The following is a 13,166-nucleotide window of genomic DNA, read 5'->3' as shown; positions in this document are numbered from 1 at the left end:
TTTCTTCAGACATTAGCATATATTACAATCAATAATGATTATTAACTTGCCGTTTATTTGTTGTTTTTCTTTTTTTCTTTTAGACTAAAACTGCCATTTTTTTTCTGTATGGCTTAAGCACTTTTTAAACTTTACAAATAAAATGTATTAGTAATATACACATTGTATGATAACTGTTGCACTGTGATTAAGCATTGAGACAAATGTATCGCGGCAAATGTCATCTTTTTGATCATGATTTATACAAGCTGTAAAATTGAAAAGAAATTCTGTTTTTGGAGAAAAACTGAAATGTATTATTTTGAACCTAATGTGTTGGTAAATAGCAATAAATACATTTTCTGTATCGTTATGTTCTTGCCCTTTATAGGGTTAAAAAAAATATAAGTGTAAGAACAAACAGTTGGCCTGTCAGAAGGTTGCAAGCACTATGGCGAGTTAGTCACCTAAAAAGCAATTGAGTCTTTTAAAACTGGAATAAACTATATCTGGTTGTGTTGCTTATGTAAGGGGGTCTTTAGACTATACCTACCGTATTTTCACTACAGATTTTCATCTTCTCAAATTCTGTGGAATGATGTTCACGGAGGTTGTAGGGGAGAGCGGGGCACAAACTAACTAACTCTTTTTGGTTTTCTTAAGTTTGTGTAAATACATTTGGGGTTCAAAGTATTTTTTATTTTTTCACATTGTCTGGGACAAATCTTGGTCTGTGGTCTTGTTTTATGAATACACCGTGTACTTTTTTCCCCGTCTGCCTGGAAAAAAGGAAAGTGAAATATTACAACTTGCCTTGCGTGGCACACTAACAGGTGTGGGGCACATTGTAACAGTGTAAAATCTCCCTCTAACAACTGTATCTGATAAATAAATATAAGATAATCTAAAATATTCTTTTTTCTCCCAATTTGGAATGCCCAATTCCCACTACTTAGTGGTCCTCGTGGTGGCGCAGTTACTCACCTCAGTCCGGGTGGTGGAGGACAAGTCTCAGTTGCCTCCGCTTCTGAGACAGTCAATCCGCGCATCTTATCACGTGGCTCACTGTGCATGACACCGCAGACACTCACAGCATGAGGAGGCTCATGCTACTCTCCGCAATCCACGCACAACTTACCACACGCCCCATTGAGAGCGAGAACCACTAATCACGACCACGAGGAGGTTACCCCATGCGACTCTACCCTCCCTTGCAACCGGGCCAATTTGGTTGCTTAGGAGACCTGGCTGGAGTCACTCAGCACGCCCTGGATTCGAACTCGTGACTCTAGGGGTGGTAGTCAGCGTCAGTACTCGCTGAGCTACCCAGACCCCTATAAAAGTCATTTATTAACTAGTTATGTATAATATAGCAGTAATTTTGACGCTTGACAATGAATACACTTCAGGTTTGGAGTGTTCCCTGCTTTAGACAGCACTTTTTTGTCAGTCACAATTTACAAACTGGGCAAACATCATTATAATTTTTTAAATACCCAAAATAGTCCTACTCCATGGACTTAAACCGCACTATATATGAGGGGGAAATAAAGTTCTGACATTCAGTGTGCTGCGCTCTGAATGAAAAATTAATTTATTTTATCACGTCAGGTTGGTGAAGCTGTAAATGTATCTGATTGTTTTTTTTTATTTAACTAATATTTACAATGGAAATGTTAATTTCTTGTATATTAAAAAAAAAAAATATTAGTAATCAGAAAATAAATCCTGAGTCACACAATGCCGTGAATGAAAAATAAATGGCAACAGTTTATGACAGCCGTATGTTTTTCAAACTGCGATACACCATGAAACTGTTTAATCTTTATTGTGCACACAAACGTTCTCCTTCGCATGATAAATACATCATCACTACAACACACACCCTTCAGGGTATCGGCTCTGCTTTTGTTCACACAGACACGTCCCAGGATTGACCCCGGCAATGTTATTAGGGTCTGATCCTGGGATCAAATTTTCGGGCTTTCCGGCACCGGCTTGCGTTCACACAGAAGGCTCCCTGGCATTGATCCCACTGATATCCCGGGATCAAAGCCCAGTTACTGAGTGCATCTTTAACAGAAAACTAGAGCACTTTCATGATCTGGCAAGCTCAATTCTGATTGGCTTTTTTTTTTAAAAACCGTCAGTAAGTCTGTTGTGTTTACCAGATTGATACAGTGAGCACTTTTGAGAGAACTAATCATCAGATTTGAAAAAGTTTGCCAGTTTACGTGCATCAGATCTTCAAATGTTTGTTTAAGCCACTTAGTAGCAAGTTAACTAGATATTCACGAGCAGAACTTTTATATTCCACTTTGTTTTTACAGAATCATACCTGTTAAATGATCAGTACTTATTACTTTTGAACAGACAGAAAATCCGATCACTTGCGTGTTTTCTGTATAACCGTTTACAGGGACAGTCGTACAATTATTATTTTTTTTTTTCTGTCTGTAATTGTGGTATAATCTGTGGTTGGTCACTTCACATGTCCATCAGATGGCACTTCCTGTCTAAGTGGGTGGGTCTTCGCTAGAATAAGTTGCAGTGTGGACAAGACCAGTCAAAAGAGAATAATGTTCACTGAAATATTTTTCATGTTGGTTGGATGTTCAGTCAACAGATTTAGAAAAGCATGAACTAATCTGTATTTCTGTTAATTAATCATGGTTGTTGTAAACTGTTCATTCTTGTTGTTTTATTTTAATACATTTTTTTCAGTGCAGGTATTTTACCATTTTCCATTTTTTGTGAGCCCTGTGTCTGTCTTGTAACTGGTGTTTTGGTAGCACTGTCAGTGGGTTGTCCTCCGTAAACATGCAACTTTTAAAATATTTTGCTTTGGAGCCAAATGAATATAGATATGCTGACCTGATTATTCCCCTCTGATAACAGTGAATTGTGTGTTAAACAAGTGTGTGAATAATCCTGTAGATGGGTTTATTTTTCTTTGTACAAGAAACAAAAAATACAATGTCCAGAAAAGTAAGCAATGTAGTACAATGAAAATCGGCCCCAAAATACATAGTTTTGCTGTAATTATGCAGTTGTTGCATAGCTTTTTTTAGTATAGCATTTAGGATCCCAGTACTGGTACCTTTGAATCAAGTACTTGGTTTTTGCTTGCAATTTAATATGTAAGAAATCGCTACTCTGTGGAGTAGACAGGGACAACTGTAACATTGGTTTGGGGCAATTGTGTGGTTGGGCGAGCCGTTTTCAAGTGCACAAAGTGTAAATGAATATTCTGGGTTCAATACATGTTGCACCACACACTCACAATGAAATCGTAAGGATTCGTATTTTTTTTTTTTTTTTTTTTTACATTTGGCTAATTCGTATGATATCGTGCGACTGCACTTGTATAAATTTGTACAACTTTCACTACAGCCAGTGACGTCGCTGGACATCGTTTTCATCTAATACGCGACAGTTACTTGCTTCTGTCAAACACAACAGCTTCCAATCATGTTTACACACTCTACTGATTGGATAAGTTTAGATAAGGGGTTTGTGTAAGAGCATAATATTAATAAGTATGTCCGTGACACCTTGCACGCGGAACTCACGCTTTCTTCCGCATTACACATCCGGGCATTTGCACGTGATGAAATCATACGAATTCATACAAACAAAATCATATTAAATCATACGAAATAGCCTACTCGTAAAAATATGTACGTATTTACGTGAGATCGGGTTGCAAGTTAAGCTCAATTGTCAGCATTTGTGGCATACTGTTTATTTTCGCAACAAATATTTTAACTTGTCCCTAGTTAATTTAAAAAAAGCAAAAATTGCAGTTACAGTGAGGCAATTGCAATGGAAGTGAATGGGGCCAATCTGTAAATGTTAACACATTGTTTCAAAAATATAGCCACAAGACCTAAATGTAATAAGTGTTATCATGATCGAAAAGATGACATTTGCCGCGATACATTTGTCTCAATGCTTAATCACAGTGCAACAGTTATCATACAATGTGTATATTACTAATACGCTTTATTTGTAAAGTTTAAAAAGTGCTTAAGCCATACAGAAAAAAAATGGCAGTTTTAGTCTAAAAGAAAAAAGAAAAACAACAAATAAACGGCAAGTTAATAATCATTATTGATTGTAATATATGCTAATGTCTGAAGAAAAAAAAGTATAGTTTTACCTTGTCGGTTTAAGCTAGGAAGGTAGGCCTGTTGAGAATCAAAATAAATTACAAACGCGATTACTGAATCGAATGCACAACTTAACTGTTGAAGGGCAGTGTCACTGAAAATGATTCGTTTTTTGAAAAAATTATGAGTCTATTATTTAATATTAATAATACTGCAATGCACCTCACTTATGTGATTTTTTGTCAGTTAGCCTATCACTTTCACTTTCAATCTTTATTGTCCTTGGGAGGCATTTCAGTTGGTAGACAGCAGCCAATAACACAAAAACAATTAACATCGAACAAAACAAAAATGATCTTATGAGCCATTTATAAAAGATGGCCTAATTGTTGGAATAAAATCAATAAAATTGGCAAATCTCATACAGGGACCAGGGAGATACTCGCCATCCACATAGATGATTAAATTAACCATCACTTTAGTTGTACCGTATGCAATTTATTTGTTTATAAGTTGATAAAATATGCAGGCTTTTCGAGAGAAAAGACGCGGTCATCCGTAAACGCTTTACATTAGACATCACATTGTGATGTCACTTTGGACTTTACGATTGTCCCGGGATGTGTGTGAATGTGAGCACAGATGACGGGAAAGCTCATGCAGTGTGAATGAACAAATTTTGCAGTCCCAGAACAGTTGCCAGAACAACTTTTCCCAGGATTAATACTGGGATCTCTGTGTGAAAGGGGCTTTGGACTTACACTGACACCTAGCGGCTTGGATGCAGCATCATTGAAAATCAATAGTTTTCAGTTACAGATGCCAATGTAGAAATGTACTATTCACAGTCAGCCATGATTACTTTAATCAATGAGTAAAAGTGTCAAATAATAGGACGGTTACTGAGATTAAGCGAGTAGTATTCGGCTAGTCATGTTATTCTAACATGGCAGTCCCCATGTGCTGACCCTCTCCATGTAGACTAAAACAGCTTTTATAAGGTTACTGATATGACTGGAGTCTTCATTTCATGTAAGTGCTCATGATTTCCTACACACTGCAAAATTACAATTCATGTCTTTAGGAGTTAAAAATTTTTAATGAGGAAAAAATGACTGAGTGCAACTTTAAATATACATCTGACAGTCAATGAACGGACTGTTGGCATGCCGCCCAAGGCTTATTCTAGTGGCAAAGAATAACAGGAGTCACAGGCAGAAAATTTAACTTGATTTGTTTTAATTGCCATTAAAGCCAGGGTGTGTTTGTATTTAGAGAGAATAGGTGTGTTTCTATATACACAGATCTGTTAAGCTTGGGTGATCTTTAATAGTCACTTACTATTCAGTTAAGTTGCAAAATGTTAAGGAGGATCCCATTTGAATTTCCCTAGGAGCAGTTAGTGGAAAATGTATAGGTCTTGACCTACCATAAACCATTCTTTTAAAAACAGTGCATTAATTGGTCTAGAAGAATGACACATTAATTCCTGGTTCAAAGACACAGTGAAAGAGAGTTTGTAGATGAGGGTTTTGGACAGGAAGTGTAGAGCGTCCACACCCTCCCATCCCAACAGAAATCAACTCCCTGCCCTTCCGTAGGAGCATAAACACACCACAAACTCAATTCCCCAGCACACTAAACAAATAAACAGCAGTCTGCCACTGTGACCATGACTGTTACTGCTTTTCAAGTGACACTCATGATGAGCTACTAGAACTTCATGTCTATAATTCATCAAAATAAACCTGCCTGTTTAGGTTCTTTGCAACTGTTAGCATTATCAATTATCAACCAAGTTGCATCAACACAACTTTTAAAACAACTGTAAATCTAGAATTAAAGTCAACATCACACAGCATTCGCAAACCATTTTATTTCCATAAAGTTATTCATTTCCAAGTGAAACAGGATGTTCATCGAGAAAAAAAAAAATGTAGGAAAGGACTTGATTTTGTCCTTCAGAAATTGATTGGATTGTAAAGTGGTCTGTATATAGCAGATGGTTGAATCACGTTTCTACATCTTGTTTCCTGGTGAAATGAACACGAGATGGTCTAAAACAGCTATGACTTCTACTTCCTTTGACACAAACCACGAGTAAAATGTCAGATTATCACTTTATAAAACACTTACTTTTTACCCTGTTCCTCACATAAAGCTATCTTATGACATCTAAACACTTTTACTAGTGCATGACTTGTAAGGTGATATATTTAATGTTTTCATTAAATAACCAACTACATTTATAAGCTTGTCCAAGCCCGATCCTATTGTTGATGGAGTGTTGCACTTGCGATGCAAAGGACGAGTCCTAAAGACTATGCGAGTTGACAAGTGTCTCTGCAGAACAAAAATGGACGATTCCCAATCAGTGAGCGTTTTCAAACCTGGATGGGTGTTTTTCAACTGCTTTACACAACTTTTGAGATTTCCTACCTAGTAAAGAAATGATCATCCTGGTATGGAATGTACACTGATTACTACATTGAGATTGCCTACTTTCATTGGATAGTTGAAAAACACGCATCCTGGTTTGAAAATGCCCATAGATTGGGATATGCAAATGATTGTTCCGCAGAGACCTATACTTCACAAAATAATGTGGTTGCTTCAGCAATTGTGTTTTTCATCCAACATTTGCTTTTAATGACACTATCATCAGTTAGGTTTAAGGGTAGGGTGGTCAGTTTTATTCATTTAAAACTCAAGAGCTTTAAACTTAAAACCCTCATCTGTGGGGGCCTGGGTAGCTCAGTGAGTATTGATGCCGACTACCACCCCTAGAGTCATGAGTTTGAATCCAGGGCATGCTGAGTGACTCCAGTCAGGTCTCCTAAGCAACCAAATTGGCCTGGTTGCTAGGGAGGGTAGGGTCACATGGGGTAACCTCCTGGTGGTCACTATAATGTGGTTTGCTCTCGGTGGGGCATGTGGTCAGTTGTGCATGGATGCCGCGGGGAATAGCATGAAGCCTCCACACGCGCTGTCGTAGTGATAAGATGCGCAGGTTGACGTCTCAGACACGGAGGCAACTGAGATTCGTCATCCGCCACCCGGATTGAGGCAAGTCACTACGCCACCACGAGCACTTAGAGCGCACTGGGAATTGGCCATTCCAAATTGGGGAGAAAAAAAACTAAAAAACTCATCTGTTTGGAAGAAAATTTAACGAATTCAAACAAACAGAGCAGTTTTTTGATAGCACCACAGAGCTTCACTTTTCGAATAAATCAACTAAGTAATGTCTTATGGTTTCTCTCAGTATTATTAAGCTGTGAAAATCAAATATTTTAGCATCGAAATCACATTACACCACCTTTAAGAGTCTATTCCATCTAAATACAGGTTTGACAATAACCTGCCTCACAATTACCCCACTGTGAACATTACAACCACTTTCAGACTCTCAACTTCACAAGGTGTGTGATGTACCTGCAGGGCCATGAAAAAGATGGACCACAAAGTTTCTTTAAAAAACACAGTCCGCAGTCACAAACATGTCCGGAATGTTGCCAGTGATGAGATCCACGAAAGGCATCATGCTAAATTGCTGAAATGCCAAGTTGACACTCATGAAGGTTATCTGAGCTTTTTTTGCCTTAGTGTTGATGCGTCATGGAACAAAAGAAGACTATGTGTGACCAAAACAGACAAAGATATGCTAACAATGTCTTATACAAAGAAACTAAATTTGAAGTTTTCCTTGGAAATAAGAATAAAAATAATTTAATTGCCTCTTGATAGCAAGTAGCCATACAGTTTTCGCAACAGACACACTATGTACCTTGTTCTACCATCAAACTGAATGATATTCCATGGATTTAGGGGTTTGTTCAAATCCCTAAACCACAAGTATAAGCTGCATTAATTGTGGCACTTGCATTAGCATGCACAACTGTTTATACCGTAAGTAGGAGTCAAATGTTTCAGTGTTTGTTCTGACAGAGGTTACATAGAGTTTAAGGTGGTTGGTAAATTGGCAGTGGATCAAAGGTGTTTGGGTTTGTACAAGGTTGAATTCCCATTGCTTTTACCCTGCTTAATGTTTAATGTTAAATAAATCTTAGTTGAGACCTCAATGTGCAATATTTCTGACTAATCCTATTTTGTTAGCATTTGTATTTGTCTGATGCTACACACTGACTCTCTTTCAGCCATTTTTTAGACTATAGCGCTTGACAATTACTTCCTGTGCTCTGTTCTGGGGTAAAATGCTGTTTATGTGTTATTTCCTGGAACATAAAAAGGCTGGACACACATTTAGCCACACACATGCATAACCTCTGAGGTTGAGGCTGGTGACATGCTTTAGCAAAGCACTCTCTAAAAAATAAATAAATTCATACCACTGTAAAAAAAAACAAAACAGTGTGGTCTTCTGTGCTATTACTTGAGCTATTATCAACCATTTAACACCAGCTGTTCTTATTTTCCCACAATGAAATAAACAGAAATTAATTACATCCTAACAAAAAATACTCTTCTAGAGCAGGGGTTCTTAACTGATGGGTCATGATCTGTTCTGATAAGACAAGTGATAACAGCAGAACAAAACAATGCTAAATAAAAATAATAAAATGCAACTAACCATATAACTGTGCTATGTTAGGATACCAAAGTATCAACTATTAAAAAAGGAGGATAATTTGCTTCCCATACTGTTGGCTTCAAAGTATGTGCATTAAATCAAACTCTATGGTGTTTTGGCCAAACTCATCTGTCTTGGTAGAGGCTGGCAAAATCAATAAGATGCCAACATGGACCAGTTGTGCGACATGTCCTCATCCTTAAAAACTATGCAAGTTAAAGGAAAATACGACCCAGACTACATTAAATACAGATTCACATGCAACAAGTCATGGTTTGTGCCAACCACAATGTGTTCTGTGCAGTGAATTATTGGCTGTCAAGAGCAAGAAACCATTAAAATTCAATTTTGTAAGTTAAACAATTTTGGTACTTGGGTCCCAAAACAATTTTGGAGTTGGGTCTCAACTTGACGTCCAATGTCAAATCTGGGTCCTGAAGCCAAAACCAATTCAGAACCACTGCTCTAGACATCAATCCATTAAAAATAATCCCATAACAGAGAGCTGTGAACAAGGAAAATATAGTTCTATACATTTTATCTATGAATTTATTAAAATATACTTGTTAATAAGGCATGTCCTACACTGAAGCAACAATATACATGCAGTAAAAGCTCTAGAGGCTGATAAAAAAAATACATTAAAAAAATCTCCTAATTAAGACACTTTTGAAAAAGGCCCAAGGCAGCTGTTGAAATGTTGTAATGGCAGCTGTTGTAAAGAGGTTCTTGGCATACCATTCCACAGAGTGCAAATTAGGCTGTCAAATTAAAACTCGAATATTCGTCAAATTTAAGATAAAAATGCACATTCAAATGCTAAAATTTAAATTTTAGATGTGTGCCAAGCACTGACAATGACTTACAGGCCTTTCAGGCCAATCACATTCTTGGGCTAAAACAGATGCAGTGCAACAAATAAAACAGAACGCGGGTGTTTAGAGAAGCGTTTAAAAGGTTGAATTTCCTTACCTGACACAGTATCTAATAAAACGCAGCACTCCTGCACGAAAGACTGGAAAAATAGAGAGAGGCAGCGCAACGGTCAAAGGCGTCCGTCTAGCATACATGTTCGGAGTGAACCGCCTCTTGGGTGGAGGTCTTCGGCCATTGTGTCTCTCTCTCTAATTAGCGTCTTGCTGTATAAGCATTAGGTACCTACATACAACTCTATCTAATAAAAACACTGTGGTACCGCTGGTATTATGAAGCTTGTGTCAGTGCTGCTACTATGGCACCGGTATAGGCTACAGTGCAACATTAAGTTGACATATTCTTACCTCATTTTACTTTTTTACATAAGATTTGAAAATATGAACTGGATAAATCTTTTGACTTTATCATTTCAGGCATTTTAGTTTAAAGCCAGGTATGTTCTTTGCAATAAATAATAGCTAAAAGCTATAACACGGTGCCATTTGGTTCATTTTGATTCAATGCACCATCTTGTGGAAGAGAAAACATTGGATTTAAAAATCAGATGTCTTGCAGCTAACTTTTCACCTGCCTGAAATTACATCTTTTTTTTTTCCTCAATTTGGAATGCCCAATTCACAATGTGCTCCAAGTCCTCGTGGTGGCGTAGTGACTCGCCTCAATCCGTGCATCCGGCTTGTTGAGCGCATTACCACAGAGACATAGCGAGTGTGGAGGCTTCACTATATTCTCCGTGGCATCCACACACGACTCACCACGCACCCCACTGAGTGCAAATCACATTAGAGCGACCGCGAGGAGGTTACCCCAAGTGACTGTACCCTCCCTAGCAACCGGGCCAATTTGATTACTTAGGAGACCTGGCTGGAGTCACTCAGCATGCCCTGGATTCGAACTCACGACTCCAGGGGTGGTAGTCAGCGTCTTTACTCGCTGAGCTACCCAGGCCCCCTGAATTACGTCTTTAAAATGAGAATTTAATCCAATTTTTTGATTTTTTTATATTTAAAAAAGCCCTGCTGACAGCCCTAGTGCAAATTTGAAAACTAATACACATTACAGACAATAACGCTGTCTTTCATAGGCAAAAACTGGCGGTCACACACTACAGATAATTTTGACACGGTCCTTATTGGTGAAGTGGGTAATTTTCTACACCACTAGCGTCGCCAAATGTAATTGTAAAAATTATTATTATTTTCAAACAGGTTACCCAAACAATCCATCTATCTACCATTGGTTGAATAAATAGGTAGTCACGCCCAAAACTGATGCCATTGGTTAAGCCAATGTTGCTATATCAAGCTTGTCAGGCTGCTCAAACAAACGGCAGTGTTAAAACTACCACAAAGCCACAGAGTTTACACTTCTTGGGAAACCTCAACCACCGAAAGGCTAACTTGTAGTTTTCTGTGCACAAACTCTCATAGGAAAATGTATTTTAACATCAAAACAATTACATCAATTTAAAAAATGCTAGTCAAAGAGGGATAACTTTCTCCTAACAGTTTAGTTAACTGAATGACGTGCTGTCTTATCATCATCAAATTTAGGGTACGTGGAAATAAATCAAGTAAAACAAAACCAGAAAGAAAACATTTCAGAGTAGTAAGTACATAAACTTCCACATCTGCTCCTGGTGGTCTGTTTACTGTGGGGGGAGTAATGAAGTGGAAAATGGGAAAACACATTCAACTGAGTACCAGGATGACCAGCAGGTGCTGAACTAAACAAACAGGAGAGCATCTGTCAACTGATACACATGTGGACACACACAAGGAGCTCCATATGATGATTTTATATGGTGATTAGATCCCCTACAAAACTTTTACAACAGTAAACACAGTTTCCATTAAAATACCATAGTTGTTATTATGGGATCTTACGACAAGTTTCATTGTACCACGGTTGTAGTAGGCCTAACTATTGTATTTGGGCAGAAATTATGGTTTCCTTGGAACATTTTTGTAAGAGGCATGGTAAGTAAAGGATACAAATTCACATTGTGTCATAAATATGACCCCAAACTTCAGTTCAAAAGTAATGCTATCATTATCTTATGGTTTTGTTGACAATTGTTCACAAGTTTCAACCCCTTAATGCATATTTCATATGTTGAAGCCTCCTGAGACTCACTTTGGTCTTACAAAGAAGGTCTGGGCATTCAAGTTCACCTCACTCATCCATTGCCATGAGCACTATTCCCATTCACTTTGTGATGAATCTGACATTCCTAGTCTCTCAAACCAATTCACAAACACAATGCATTCTAAAGCCATAACAAAGACTTCGTATGATGTAAATGATGGTTGCGACACTTACTACGACAATATTTCATTACAGTTATAATGGGCTGTGGCTACAAATCTGACCTCTTCATCGGGAACAAGAGGGTGCATATAAAAATTTAAAACCATTTTACTTCAAAACGTAAAAGCGGAACGCGCGACAGATAAACAGAGAAAGAACAATGATCCAGCGGAGCATGTGGAGCTTCACGATGGATCTTCATATAAATAAACAATTAATGCACTGCATGGAAGCACTTTTGTTAGCTGAATGGACACATCTGAATGCATATGCATGTATAATGCAGGGTTATGACAGTTTTGCATTATTTGATTCATTGTTGGGAACAGAAACATATATTTTCAAGATGATGAGCAGCTTTCCATGGAGAGACAGTGACACTCCCTTTTATACCATGTGTTTGAAGACTGATGGAAGTCTGGTGAAGGTGTAGTACTACCATCTAATATGTTATCCTCAGCGAGTTAAACAAAAGATTGCTGGGTTACCTACCTAACCCAATACTAGCAATGCATCATGAAGGATCAAATGGATTTACATCCCACATATGTAACAAAAGCACTTAAATGAGTAGCATTCATACTGGTTTTATGAAGTACTAGTACTATTATAATATTCCTGTCTCCGTAGAGTGAATTTAAAACTTACTGTATTAAATCCTGTGATCCATGCACTGGGAAGCTGGTGAGTGTATCTCCCGGGTGGTTTTAAAAAGGCTTGCAGTTTGTGCTCTTACATGTAAACATTTTTCCCGTGCTCCTCTGTGATGGTTCTTTAAAAAAGACGTATATTTCTCAGTTGCGACAATGCACACGGCAAACGAGTCCATAGACAGCCATTCGCATCCTTCCTGTTTCTAGCTCTGCTGCAAACGCACCGGCCGCTCAGTGCAATCATTCATTCAACTCCGCCTCATTTGTTTGTTAAACACGCCCTCTGCACGCTGCGCTTAAAGAGACAGTACACTTATTACAAGTAGCTTCAGGCCGGAGACTTCCAAATGGGGGCGGAATCTCCAAAAGAGGGCGGGGTTACTCCAAAAGGAGGTTGAGCCAACGTCAGTTTCACTCACGATTAGGGAAAGGGTAAGGGGCTCCCTATATCTTTGCTGGTGCTTTGGAGCTCCCACCCCTTTTTGGAGCTCTGCCTGCAACTATATCCTTCTCATCAAAGGCGGGAACCCTAACTAACCCCTTCCCTAACCGTAGAAGTGACGCCCCCTTTTGAAGTAACCACGC

The 13,166-nt window shown here is 38.3% G+C and overlaps 1 protein-coding gene across 1 annotated transcript in view; it reads right to left on the bottom strand.

Moving 5' to 3' along the window:
* The window catches only part of LOC127451666 (cdc42 effector protein 4-like), a 33,775-nt gene extending 20,980 nt beyond the window's left edge, over positions 1 to 12,795 (bottom strand). Inside the window, exon 1 of the mRNA XM_051716517.1 lies at positions 12,577 to 12,795. The gene's annotated coding sequence lies outside the window, so the exon portion shown is untranslated. The remainder of the gene's footprint in view (positions 1 to 12,576) is intronic.
* Positions 12,796 to 13,166: the final 371 nt, after the last annotated feature.

This window comes from Myxocyprinus asiaticus, chromosome 14, assembly GCF_019703515.2.
Source record: "Myxocyprinus asiaticus isolate MX2 ecotype Aquarium Trade chromosome 14, UBuf_Myxa_2, whole genome shotgun sequence".
Taxonomy (NCBI): Eukaryota; Metazoa; Chordata; class Actinopteri; order Cypriniformes; family Catostomidae; genus Myxocyprinus; species Myxocyprinus asiaticus.
Note: the sequence above shows the minus strand (reverse complement) of the source record. Positions and strands in the feature narration are given on the sequence as shown.